Below are 14,564 nucleotides of genomic sequence, written 5' to 3' on the forward strand. Positions count from 1 at the left end.
GAAATAATAGAAAAGTGTCTTGATCATTCAGATCAAGCAAAAGGAACCTGCAAAATGGATTTTGCTGGAAGCCTTTCAAAAACTTGCCAACGTAGTACATAAGGGTTTACCTTCTCTTTGTTGCACATGCACTTCAATTCATTGCAGACATACTAAAAGTGAAACCACTTCTGGATACTTCTTTGGGTTTTGGCCAGTTATGCAGTCTATTTTTAGTAATTCATTCAGAGAAACAAGGAGCAAGAACTCAGAGACCTTTTGCAGCACTACCTATGCAGGAGGCATAAGACACCCAACACAGACATTAAACCTGGCATTGGACACCCAACACAGACGTTAAACCTGGCTCTTCACTCAAGATTCCTGTAAATACATTCTGAAGACAGTAATAATGACTGCAGGAACACCTGTGCTTGGATAGATATTATTTTATGGAAAATGCCTGCGTTCCTGTCACTTCAGCAAATACAGTTCTCCTTAAATTCTTGGATTTTTTTCTTGCAAAATATTGTTTATCATTATCACTCAAACTTAAATGCAGTGGGACATTAGGATTACCTCAGTTGTATTTACAAAAGCCTTTTGTAAAATGAGTGAGCTGAGAGACTGTCCTCACTAGGTGGCGATTTTGGTCTGTTTAGACAGGCTTTACTGAAAAGCATGAAAAAGTCCCTAGTTTAAAGCTCTGTTTCTTAAACAGAAGAAAAGTTTAAGAACTGGCCAGTGCTTCCCGAGCTCCCATGAGGCTGCAGGGAGCCACCGTGGTCCTTTCAACCTCTGCCTTGAGCTGCAGCAAGCTGTCAGACTGTCAGTCATCAGACCCAGGAGTAAAATCTAACAGCCCAACAGGGAGCCTTGAGAGCTATCTACAGTAGCACACCATGAGCTCTCATTTTTCTGGTTCAGTCGTGGGCATCTAAGCATTATATTTAACAAAGAAAAATGTTCAGTGTTATGCTGTGTTAGTCCATCCAATATGAAGCCTTAGGTTTCTCTCCATCTTTTTTCTACTTCCACTTCACTGGTCCTTGTGTTCATTTGCTTCTTTTTTCTTTTTCCAGAGTTCATTCTTCTATATTGCTCCACCGTGGTCCATTATGTGTCCTGAAGAATATTAATTAAAAATCTCTGCTCTATTCCTCACATCTTTATTACCAATATAAGCAACCCTGAGCCATGCCACAGCACATGGAGCAGTCATGTTGCTAGGGAAGGAAAAAAAAGCTCACTAGGTAACAGTATTTTGCCTAGGTCAGGAAGGACATATTTACCACAATGGCAGCCACGAGCAGGATTCAGGAGAATTTTCTCAGAGCTTTAATGAACTCCAGGGCCAATCACCATGAAGTTTCATATGAATGTGATGGCAAAATAAATGGATGTCATGCAACCCAGGTTCCTTGTTATTGCAATCTTCTGTGCTTTTCCCCCTTTTTTCCCCCGATATTTGTCCCTGTTAGTTACTTCTCTGAAGAGCTCTTTAATGTGCAACTGAAGTAACTTAGAAATTGCAGTTTTAAAATTTGAAGTCGTTTACTAGAATAAACATGTCTTCAACTTAACTTAGAATACTATGAGCATGATCTAAATTCATACTGAATTTAAAAAAAATTACTACAGACAGATAAATCAGCTTGATCAGAAAAGAGAAGAAGAAGAATCTTGCTGAGCTCTTACATCATATTAATAATTATATGTGAATAAACACAGAACTGTAGAATGCTATATTGGGCAGGAATAACAACTACTTATTTCAATATTGAGATTTTACCTCTTGCAATGAAAAGCAGGGAAAAAGACATTTTCTCCATATTCTCAGATATGAGTGGCAATGAGAAAAGTATTAAATGTCTTTATTTTCTTTGAAATGTTTTGTAGATATATAAGCATTGCAATGAGGTGCTCAAATAACCATATGAGCTACACATATTTAAATGGTCTCCTAGCTATTGACCATGGAGCTTCATACAAGGCACACAAAAAACCTTTCCATTCTTCCCTTTTGCAGCCTTGGAATAGTTGTGATGTCCAGACCTGAATGCAGGGAGGATTCCTGCTCTCACCTCAATCACTGTTGACTTTGTTGTGGTCTGTAGCTGTCAACAATGCCAACAATGCTCATCAACAACAAAAGCAGAACGAATCAATAATGTGTCAGGAGGACCAGTGGTATGTTCAAATGCTGGAAATATAAATCTTAGTCAAGAAAACATGATTTCAACTTCAGGCTCTGTTGCTTCAAAGAGTGTTGAAGTGTTGGAATGACTTCATTTTTTATCTTAGAATATATTTTGGTAATGTTCTCAGTAACATCCACCAGCATTATTACTATTACTATTAATATTATTTTTTAAATTATTATAGTAGTAATAATGATAATTATTATTATCTCCCACTTACACAATCTTTTTTCAAGAATAAATGGTTGTGTAATTTACCATAAGAATAACACATCCCAATAATTCTCACTCTATGCTATTCAAGACAGAACACAAAAATATGTGCCCAAAAGCTTTATCAATAAGGAAGGTATCTGAAACATTTGGCTCTGTGGGAAGATGATCATATGAAACAGATACTAAAGGAACAGAGAGCCCTGAGACTGTGCTGAGTGTATGCTAGAGTCACTTTGCCCACGCTCTTCCCTCTCCTGCCACACTGCCATCCTGGGATGTTGCTTTGCTCTTTTCTTCTTTTGGGCATCACTTCTCCTTGAGGATGCAGTGCATGCAGTCAGCAGGGGAACAGCATGTGTGCAGGTATACACATGCACCCACAGACATCTAGGACTGCCGGAAAATGGCTTTGCAGAGAATCACTGTAGCCAAGAAAATTCCCATAATACCCACTGAGTTATGGGAAGCCATGATCCTATATTGCATGGCCACTACTACCTAACCAGCATTATGTCATCTTAAATATACATCACCAGCACAGCCCCTATTTCCTAATGAATTTTAAAGCAGAGATATAATAGTTGCTATTTTCCAAATAAACTTTATTTTCTGTATTAACTACTAGCAGACTGCTACTAACAATAGTATTTGCCTTACCAATGACTGTGCCAGACAGTGAAAAAAGGCTGTGGCTGAGCTGGTCAAACACCACTCCTGGATATAAATCCCCCACAGCAAAGGTATAAATAAGATGAGAGTCTGAATAGAGTGCAGCTCAGAGTCTGAATGCAAGGGCAGCAAGGAGTCCAATTATATACGTGTTATATATGTCATGCACATATCAAGTGTTATAAAAAACCAATGCCAAGCAGACAATACAGAGCTCTAAAAATAACTTCTTTATCCTGAGGTAATTGTATTTCTTTCTTGCTGTCTGCTATTTGTGGAAAAGTATTACATTTCATATGAGGTGCTAAACCACAAAGATTCCTATAAAGAGGATATTAAAGATCTCATCATCTCAGCCCAGAAGGGAAGAACCTCCTTGTCTCCAACGTGGCTGTCATTTTTCTATCTATTGCATTGAGAAGTCACATAAAACATGCAGCTATTAAAAATTGCATGTACATGCTGACTTTTAACTATAGGGTGCACTAATTCAATAAATTAATTCAGCTAAGTGTAAAAATAAAATTGTTTCCTTGGGTATGGCAACAGCGAAGAGAAGGACTTGTGGCAAGGTATATTACTTATTTCTCTTTCTCATCATCTTGTCTCAGTTAATTTTTCTTTTTTCATGCAGTAACTTTCTTTCCAAAATCAATCTGAATGTACAAAAGGCATAAACTAGCTCCTGTCAGATTGTGAAAAGATTCCTGAGCAGTTTTGTGTGATCTGGCTATGCTATATTTCATCAAATGAGTAGCACATATGCTATTAGTAATGGCGAGTTCAAATTTTAAATAGAAAGTAGTATTTAATCAGTGTGATTCATTTTTCCTTAACAGTGTCATTGCTAAACAGCTCATTTGGTTAGGTTGCTTTTATGGAGCATCATAAGTATTAATATATTGTTTGAAAACACTATGTTGCAAGTGAAACTATGATCTCTAACATTACCAAGAACTGCCTTCTTCAGTCAAATTGTGGCATTCCTGTATGTATCACCATTTCAGGAGATGATGTGGTACAGTACATTCTGCTGTCAATGTGCTTGTCACCTCGCTGTCACTAACCAGAAACTGTGGGCATCTGGGGAGCCCTGTCAGTCAATCCAGAGCACACTCAGACACCATCAGCAGTCATACCTGAACACATTATGTGCTTTCTCACCCTGGCATTCTATTCTGAAAGCGCAGTACTGCCCTTGGCTATTGCTGTGCAGCTGCTGAGCCAGTGCTCGCGCTGGGATGAGCAGCACTGTGAGCATGCCTGCCTCCTCAACGGAGTTATTTCGGTATCTGCTGGTGATTGCTACAAGTGCACATTGTAGCCTGTTCCTGCTGGCAAGAAATTAGCCCCAGTGCTCTGTCCCAGTGTAAACCAGAGCGTGAGACATGAACCACACCCAGATCCATCTGCTCGGGTCCATCTCCTCCCATCTGCCACCATGCTCTATGCTTTCCATAGGACATCCCCTCAGAATTGTGAATCATCCTCTCTAGGCTCTCAGTATCCTACTGTAACAGATGGGCACGACATATATCCCATAATACCCATTCTGGATATAGCTCCCTTTGTTATATTAATGAGAAAGGAGCCAACTAGCTGGCATTTCTAAAAATTACTGACCTTTCAGGTAAAAAAGGCTGAAGTCCAAGTCTGTGTCAAGTAACTCCAGAGAAGGCACACCTGTGAAATAATGCATTTCTTCTTGGTTTGACTGGAAATCCATACATGAGGTAAAGTCCAAACCTTTGTTAGTACTATTAACTATGGCAGAGTAATTCCTAGAAAGAATTAGTGCTGTGGCATTAAGGCTAAATAAATGTAATGTTCAACACTTGTGACATTTTGTCAATACATCACTAAAGAGAAATAAATATTTATTAGGAGTGAAGCACAGATGACAACAGGAGAGAAGCATCTCTTTGCTGGTTGTTTTGTATGATAAAATGATCTGTGCATGCCAATTTTTAAAAGATGTGAACTGCTTTCTGCTGCACAGTCTAAATTTCACAAATGAAGATCCAGGCACTAGAAAAATGTATTGCATGTCTCAAGGATTCAAGATATTTGATCACCCAAGAAGAAAGCTGAGTAATTGGATCACTTTCTTGCATGTTTAGACATTGAAAATGTGTGTGTGAGAGAAGCTTATGTGCCTGGCTATCCAGAAAGGATCACAGGTCCAAGTGGCTTAGAAGGTGCAGTTTGACATATGGAAAAGGCCATTTCCATACAACAGTGGTATTTAAATATTGTTAAGCCCCAAGGCAGCAGCACTCTCACTTGGAGTCTCTAAAATGAGGCAAGATGATTTCAAAAAACCTATAATCCATTTTTCCCCATAAATATTCTGCATTTAAAGGTGCAGGCTAGATAAGTAGGATAGACTGTGATGACCCATGAGTGACTAAATCCTTGCCACTTATCCTGAATGCAAGCAGAGATTTTCTACAGTGGCTGAAGGAGCTACAGCTGCCCCCCTTCCTGCACAGCCAGCAGAGGAGTGTGCTTTAACTGCTCTCTGCAACACGAAGGGGGGAGCAGACTGTGCCTTGAAGTTTCATTCCTGCTGCTCCCCCAATATCACAGCTACAGCCACTAGTGCTGAAATCAGTAACTCAATATCGAGGACAGGGACATAGGAGATAGTTGGAGAAACATTATTTTAAGAGCTGTGGGGTTTTTTTTTTTTGGTTTTTTTTTTTTTATATTGGTAGCACATTATAGGCTAGCATACAGAATTGCTGAGGTGTTTCAGAATCAAAGAGCACAGAGGGATCTTCAGGCCTCTCACTATAAAAAGTGAAAGACCTAAAAAAAAGTATAAAAAGTAAAAAGACCTCTCACTATAAACAGACCTCTCTGTTTCCATTTCTCCAGCAGGGACTGGTTTCCATTGGGCTATCAGGTTTTTTCTTAGACTTATTGTTTCCACTGGATGTGAGGGATGGGGGGTGTGGGGTGCACATGATTTTTGAAGCCAGTTTTCCATCTAACTTCAGAGGATGGAGGGCATTGCTAAATGAGTAGCATCCTTGACTTATATACACTGATGGCATCTCCAAAAGAGTCTACTGTCCCTTGCATCCTGGCAACAAAACCAACTTGCTCTTAATATTGAAAACCAGGAATAAAATGTGCTTTTGTGCTATGGCTGTGGTAAAACTTAAAGTCAATTAATTTATTTTCCTTAATAAGTGACAGAATTCATTCTCATAATTTAACAGATTTTAGCTAAACATTTTATTTTGTTTTCTGTAATCTTTTATTTGCACTCAATTCCACGGTGGCTAATTAAGATTTATAAGCAAATCCAAAAATTAGACAAATTCAGCAGAATTAACTGATATAAAAACCATAATGAATATTATTATAATGCAGCTTTCTACTTATGAATATCTCTTAGAATGTGTAATTCCAGGCTATAAAAAAAGTGCTTTCCCTGCATTTATTTAAGATTTGTACTAATGGCTTGAAGCATGGTATCATCATTAATAACAATAATAATTAGATTCACAAACCATTAAAGGAGTTATTTCTGCAGCACTTCATGCTGTTCTCTCACCTTTAAAAATCTATTTTTCTCCTACATTACTGAAGAAAGGGCTCTGAATCCCCCTGTGATTTGCTGTGGATGGCCCCTAGCAGATAAAGCAAACCCCAGTACACAATATGTGGCTGAGGCATCAGAGGAAGTCTGCCCTGTGGTGGGAAGCAGCTGGCAAGGGACCTCCTCTGCTCTGAGATTGCTCTTGGTGCCACACTGGCACAGACACTGCACCTTTTTTAAAGATATTTCAACACCATCTAGAAAAAGGACATGTGCTGGCAAGAAAACATCTCTTCTTACATTAGTAGCACTTTCTCCTCATAATCCATCCATTAGGACAAAGAAAGAAGCAGCTGATTACTATGACTGATATACTAAAGGGAAAAACAACCTGTCTCTGCCACTATTCCCATTGCCTACCATTGCCATTCTGTAAGGGTATTGCACTTTTGCAGGAGATAATTATCTTCAACTTGTTTCTAGGGAATAACTTTCAAAGTTTCTCTGGAAACAGCACTATCATGATGGATTCATTTATTCAATAACCATGAGACACCTAATATGTCAATTAAAAAAATTCCTCCCTCAACCTGCATTTCTCCATTCTTCTTGGAAAATGCCATGAAATACCTTTTGATAGAAATTATGTACACATATGCACACATCCATCCAACACTTGGCTCAAGATCACCATCAGTTAAACATAGTCAGACATCAAAGAAATATAAGAGCCAGCTTCAGACTTGCTGTAATGAGATGCAAATCCACATCCTTCTTATTCATGATCCGAATTTTTCTTGAATAGGGCAAGGTTTAGAGCTGGCTTTTTGCAGGATTAATTTGCAGATATCCCACTAAAGGAATAGTGGGTAAAGATAGGAAGGAGTTGGTTTAAAATTGTGGTTTGGAGTCCAGAAAAGTATTATCACAAAAGTTTGTATTCTGAGAGCTGATGATAAAGGCACCCTGACAGCACATGTGAAAATCAGCTGTGGTTTGAAGACGAATCTCATAGCAATAAACCTTACAAGACACTGTTATGAGCTTAAAAAAGGAACTTCAGTCTAAAAAAATCATTACTACTTCTGTGCATCCACATTGATAAACATGAGCCAAGTTCAGCCTTTTTTTGTCCTATAGACTTCAACGTGAACAGATCAAAATCCTCTATGACAAACAGTCAAACTATCACCACACAAATGTTTTGTGCTATTGGCAGACATGTGAGACTCTTGGGGATGGTGCTGTGCAGAGCCTGGAGTTGCACTCCATGATCCTTGTGGGTCCCTTCCAGCTCAGCTTATCCCATGATTCTGTGATTCTGTGACATACTAAAAGTTCAGAACTGGAAAGACTGAGTACCAGACTCATTTGGGGTCCCATGTTCATGATCCATATTCAGAAATTTGATCCACTTCTCAGACAGACAGACAGACAGACAGACAGACAGACTTGCCCTAATGCTCTCCAGCAATGGCAGAGAATGGAGACCACCCCCCTCCCTCCCCAGGCTCAGTTCTGCTGTAACCTCTGCAGCTGCACAGCTCTCTCCCTAGAGCTTCATAAAAGCAATGAATTGGTGACATGGTTATGGGCCTGTTGCAAAGTTTGTGTAAAATCTGTAAACAAAATCAAAGCTGGCTATTCTGAAAAGGAAATAATTGCCAGATTGAATTGGGAAACAGATTGTTATAATTAATTCACTTGGATGACACTTCAATCTCTATAAGCGTGTCACAAAGACTCTTCATTCATTCAGGAACACAGATATGATTGTGTCTTTCAATTCTTTATCTATTCCTCCATAATTGAGCATGAATAATGTGCTCTAGAAGCCAATGTCACCCAAATTAATGCCATTAAGAAGGAACAAACATCTATCTGTTAGTTGAACTGTTGCTGAACTTGCAGGCTTATGTGATTCTTGTCACTAAACATACCATCAGCATTGTATAATGACATGTAAACGAATAAGAATTGCTCTGAATGAAAATGAAATGGTGTGAGGAATAGGAGGCAAAAAAAAATTGGGCTACATATCAAAATTTACACCCAGAAAGTTCTTCTGTTTCTGGTGGGGGTTGTCAGTCAGATCTTTTTGCAACTCAGGTACATGTGCCTCTCTCCTTTTTCCCTTCTTTTTCTGCTTAGGCAAGTAATTCCTACCTGTAATTTACCAAAATAGATATACTTAACTTATGTATTATTAGATAATAATGCCTTCTTAGATGAACAAGACTAGCTTAAATATGATAGACTTGGCCACAATAAATCTTTAGATTTTTATGCAAAAAGAAGACAATTATAGAAGCTAGAAAGACTCCCTGTTCGGCCTGTCCTCCTTGCCTGAAATATGTATTTAAAGGCTGGAAAATGCTCCACGGAATGAATTTATCATTTCCACTTTGAAGAAGAAGAGACTTAGGACACACTGTTCACTTCATGTAAAGTTCATATGGTCAGCCATACCTTTCAATCATTTTGTTCAAGCATCACAAGGTTTAATGTCCAACTCTGAGCCCTATACACAGCCCCAGGGCTCACATCGCCTTTTAATCCACAGTGAATCTTGTACATACACCCTTTTGTGTTCACACGTAAATGTATATTTGCACTTCATTTTGTTTCTCTGCCTTGTGTGCATACAGATAACACCTAGGATTGGCCAGAAAACTACAATTTCAACATGAGAAACATTTTGGATTTTTGATTTCATATTGAAATGTAAGATTACAGTAAAGTGACTATATAACCTAGACAACAAAAACAGCTATGAAAAATACTTTCAAACCCCCTATGCCTTTACTACTTATCCTCCTCATCAATATGTGTTGATTATTAATTTTAAAGCAGACACTGTGCAGAGCCAAGAGAGCCTCTTTACGCTAATGGCTTAGAAGACACTGTTAGTATGCTTATTGCTATTTTCTGAAAATCAAATTATTTCAGTTTCAAACAGCATTCAAGTAAATTACTGGACGTGCCCTTTGCCACTTAGTGCACAACCAATTACCAAATGCCATTAGTTTCAAATACAATTAAATGTTTTTGTACCACAAGGTTAAAGAGAAAACCTATTTAGAATGAATGAAAGGGCATAAAATGTCACACACAGAAAGAGAAAGACAGATTGAAGAGTTACAGCAGGAGTCAGAGGTCCAAAGCATAGATGAGCTGGTTTCCCCAGCATGATTGCTGGATGTGAATGAAATGGGATATTCACCTGAGATTCAGGAGGCCCTGCACAGTAAGGGATATTGAAGTAGATGCTAAATGCTTTGTGCAGCCTCCTGTGAGGAAGATGAAAGGTTTTTGCTTTTATGTTACATTGTGTTAAAAACATGCAATAGAAAAACTTTTAGTTGAAAGAGCTGTGCTGTGTCAGGTTAATCTTTCCGTATTTCAGTAATACCCTTTCAATATGTGAATATTGTCGGATTTGTTGCTTTGTCTTTTTGTTTTGGTTTGGTTTTTGGGGTTTTTTTTTTGGTGAAACACCTATGACAGATTTACAAGTTTACAGATTTACATTCTGTAATGTCAGTACACCAATTTGTAGGTAACAATTACCTTTAGGGAGAAGTTTGCCTTCTGTTGTTCCACATTCCCCTTTCATGAAAGGCATTTTGCAATCTAAACTGAAATAATTTCAGATCAAAAACAGTTAAAAAGTCTGGAGTCCTGTTTCCATGAGAGAGAATGTCAGCTTGAAGAATAAATATGTTTGGAGCATACAGCCACCTTCTTCAAAACAATGATATTATTACATACATGAGAAATACTGGTGGTTATGTAGGTATACACATTGCCCATCAAATCAAAGAAACTGCTGACATCAGAAGAGGCTATCCAAATATGTTCTCCATGATCTGTCTACAACTGTAAGTAATCACTATCAAAACAAAGTAGCAAGCATGTAGGCAGAAATTAACCATCTAAATTAATAAAAATACATCATCCAGGATATTTAGTTTCTCTCTACCCACAAAACTGACTCTGTAGAACAGTTGTAGATTTTATCTTTTGTTATTGCTGTCCTTTTGGCTGTACTAGTGCCTTTTCCCCAGCACTGTCTCCATTTGTCATTTCATTTTCCTCCCGCCACTGATTTATGCTTCCCCTTCTGGCTAATAGTGTCTCATTTCAATTGCTTCACTTCCTAAGTTCAGTTCCTACAATTACTTGAGAAATGGCTGCTTTCTTAGTACCCTGGGCAGTGTTTTTTACCACAGCATTCCCCATACCATGGCATCTCAGAAAGGTTTGTACCTGCTATCTAAAATTGTCTCAGCAGTACATTTCACCATTCACGTTCTCTTTCTGGTTTGTATTCTGCCTTTCAATTCCTTGAAACCTCTTTAAAGACTCTACTTCAAAACAAGCTTTCTGAGATACGTGAAGATGTTAAAACCTTTCCAGATCAATTAAAAAGGTACTGGAACAGCAGAAATGTAAGACTAAAAGTGAACATATGAGCTTCAAAAACGTGACTGCACCATGGTAGGCACAGCCAGATCCATGGAGTATCGATTCCCCTTTACTCCCACACTCCATAAAACATTTCCCCAAACCTCTCTAACAACCTTAAACCTTTAATAAAATACATACAGGCACAAATAAAAATTTAAAAATGGAGATAGCAGGAGAACTCAAAGACATTGTTAATGCTCCAGGTTCTTTCCCATAAGGAAATCTGTTTGACAAAAGAGATCCAAGGCTAAAATCCCATCCTACACAACCACAGAGAAAACCATGAAGACATGAAGCATAGACTGGCCATGAGATGGAGAAAACTTCCTACCAAGCTCCAATCATGAGAAGAATTTTTTAATCAGTTTCTTTTTCAGGTTCACATTATTCTAGTTGTGTGTGTGGAATTTACTAATTAAAAAACTTCATCAGCTTATGTGGTGCATCATATAAAGCCTAACCCTGCAGGCAGTGGAAAGTCTACTGTATCATAGGAAGTCTAATTACCCCGCAGTATCCCTGTCATTGAAGGTTTATTTTATTAATATACAGTTTAAATTAGTCTCCTTTGGAAAAAACTTTAATCCCTTGGTATATATGTGGAAAACTTGTGACCCAGGCTAATTTACTTGACTGAGGAGTATGTTGAAGCTATGCTGCAGTGCTGTTTTCCTACAGGGCAAAGAGGGCTGCCTTCTTTTAGGGCTAGTCCAGCTTGCTGAGGTGATGAAGGTAAGCTGTCTTTGAGGTCCTTTCACTGTGCATCTCCCATTTTCTCCCTGAATGACAGCTTCTCCACCTGCTAATGCAACAGGTCATGGGAGACTATTTCAGCACAGAGAAGCAGAGAGAAATACAGACATGGTAACTGAGGGGTCTGCACAGGAGGTGTTCAAAGAAGAATGATGTGAGGCCAGTGCAAGCTTTCTCTCCAGTTAAACATGTACTGATCTCACCAAGTAAATCCTACTTACTAATACATCCTCTAACACAGCAGCTAAGAGCTTGTTTTTCAAATCTTGCACCCATGGCAGTGTCCCTCATAGTGGAAGAGGAAAGGCAAGGAAGCATTCAATGACACGCGTGGCTAAAGGAGTGGAAAAAGATTAATATAGGAAAGACCTGGGGTGGGTCTCTGTTTCAAGCACACTAACATGTCTGCCATATGTGTCTTCTGAGAGCTGACTGACAGCTCTCCCAGTGGCCAGCCTGCCAAGCTGTGGAGAAACTGAAGTAAAAGTACTGCCTTGTTTAAAACTGTCACATCTATAGGTAAAAAGGGTTAAAACAGGAGTCAAAAGTTTCAAAGGTCCAATAATATGTGTTCCTGCTTCCTTTCTCTGCCTTTTATAAAGGCATTTCTAGAAGTAGATTTGTGTTTCTCTCTAGGTTTGATCAAGCTTTTAGAGGCATGGTGCAGCTAATGATCTGAAAGTGTAACTAAAAAGAAATAAAATTAAAAATAAAATTATTAACATCAACCCTGCCTTACTAGAAGGAAGAAGAGAGAAAGCCAGTGTGCATAAACTCTCCTAAACTGTGCATAAACTCTCCTCATGTACTGCAGCCAAAGGTGCTTGTGCAAAAGGCTGAGCTTCATCCCCCTGGAACCTGTCAGTGCTGCTTGTTGTTAATTACCTGCACACGGGCAATTAACAACAGACAGGCTCTAAGTGCCTCGGACTAGGTCTAGAACCAAGCATTAAGTGACAGCTGTCAGGGAGATGCAGAGCTGTTGCTAAGGGCTCCTGAGCTGCCAATCATGCCATCTAAGCCAGGGCTCTGATTTCCAGCCACTCCTCCTTCCGGAGTGATGTACGTCGGGAATGCTCTCCTGGAATCAGGTAAACAGCAGGAAAGTCAATGCAAGAACAATGGAATAGGCAATCAGACCTGTCTTTCAAAGGGCTGCTCTGAAAAGAGACAGCAACCCTGAACTGCAGCATGTGGCTGGAAAAGAACAAAACCAACAACAGTAGTGGGAACAAAGTAAACCACAGACAAAGCACAGTTCTCGCTCTGTAAAATTACCAATTTTCTAAACTTGCTCTAATGTGAAAAAGACATTTTGAAACTTCAATTACCAAAAAAAAAAAAAAGAAAAGAAAAGAAAAAGATAGCAGCAGGCTTTGCTTTTACCAAAGCCAGTTATTTGTTCCAACTGGATTTTAGTTTGTTTCAAAGTGTCCTCTACAAAACAATCCAAAGGGACAGGGATAGCACCTGTAAGTGAACAAAAGCTTCAAACCAAAAATCAAAACCAGAAGATATAACAGTTTCCTTATACATGCAGTGATCATTAAAAGGAAAAGGGATTTTGATTACAGGAAAACAACTGATTTTGGTTTTACACAGAACTAATTTTTTCGAAGAATAAGAACCTTTCCTAATTGGTAAATCATAAAGATTTGTATATTCTATAACGCGTTTTCTCTGTAACTACTCTAAACCTAAAATACATTGGAGACAGTGTAAATTCAGAAAAAAAAGAATTCAGTATAAATCTCTGAATCTTTTCTTTCAATAATCCCTGTTGATATTGCTGGTTATTGCATACAATAATTTTCTCTAACCTTTGTGTAATTTTTTGACAATTTCAGAGTGGTATCGTTGCCTCTATTTTTAATGGGATAAGAGAGATCATTGTACATGGGGAAATGTCACTTTAAGTGACCAGGAAAACAAATAAACCTAGCTAGCCTTCAGTTAATCAATAGGAATGTAGCTGTTGCACAGAAATTCTAATAATTTCCCTTGTTTCTTTCTATCCTTTTTGAAGAGGGCAGCTGAACAGTCTGACAAGCCCTGAGCTTATTAATATTAACTGATGCCCTTGGAAACTGAATTATCTAATGGCTGTGGTGTGGACAGCTGGAACCATGAGGCCTAATTTTATAATACATCACATAAACCTACAGTGGGCTTAGTGCCACATCACCTCATGTCCCTGTGCATTTATTCATACATTCATGATCAGAGCAAAATGGGAATAAAATATCTCATAAGGGTGTATTGAAACTCAATTCATCAGCATCCATAAAACAATTTGGGACCTGCAGATGACAGCTTATACATTAAATGTGTAAATAGTTACTATTTTTGTAACCACTACCAAGGACTGATTTCCCCCTTTCTCTTCTATTACATCTGTATTTCAGTGGTTTGCTGATGGTCCTCAGCAGCTGCAGTCTCAGCCTGGTTGCCAGGTTCTCATGTGTCCATGAGAGACCCAAACACTGCACATTTTCCATTTTTCCATGGTCCTTTTCTTGGTGCATCATAGTGCTGCCATGGAGGTAGATGTTTAGTGTTACTGTAGCATGGACTCAGCCTGTCCTGAGGTTCTTCCACACTTTCTCATGAGGTACCACAGCTGTCAAAATAATATGACCAAGCTTATTCCCTAAGGTATCCCAAAAATTATCTGGGCCGGATTTCTGGTCTGTTATGGCTCAAAATGCGTTTGAACCAGTGAAGTA

Source organism: Haemorhous mexicanus, chromosome 6 (genome assembly GCF_027477595.1).
Source record: "Haemorhous mexicanus isolate bHaeMex1 chromosome 6, bHaeMex1.pri, whole genome shotgun sequence".
NCBI lineage: Eukaryota > Metazoa > Chordata > Aves > Passeriformes > Fringillidae > Haemorhous > Haemorhous mexicanus.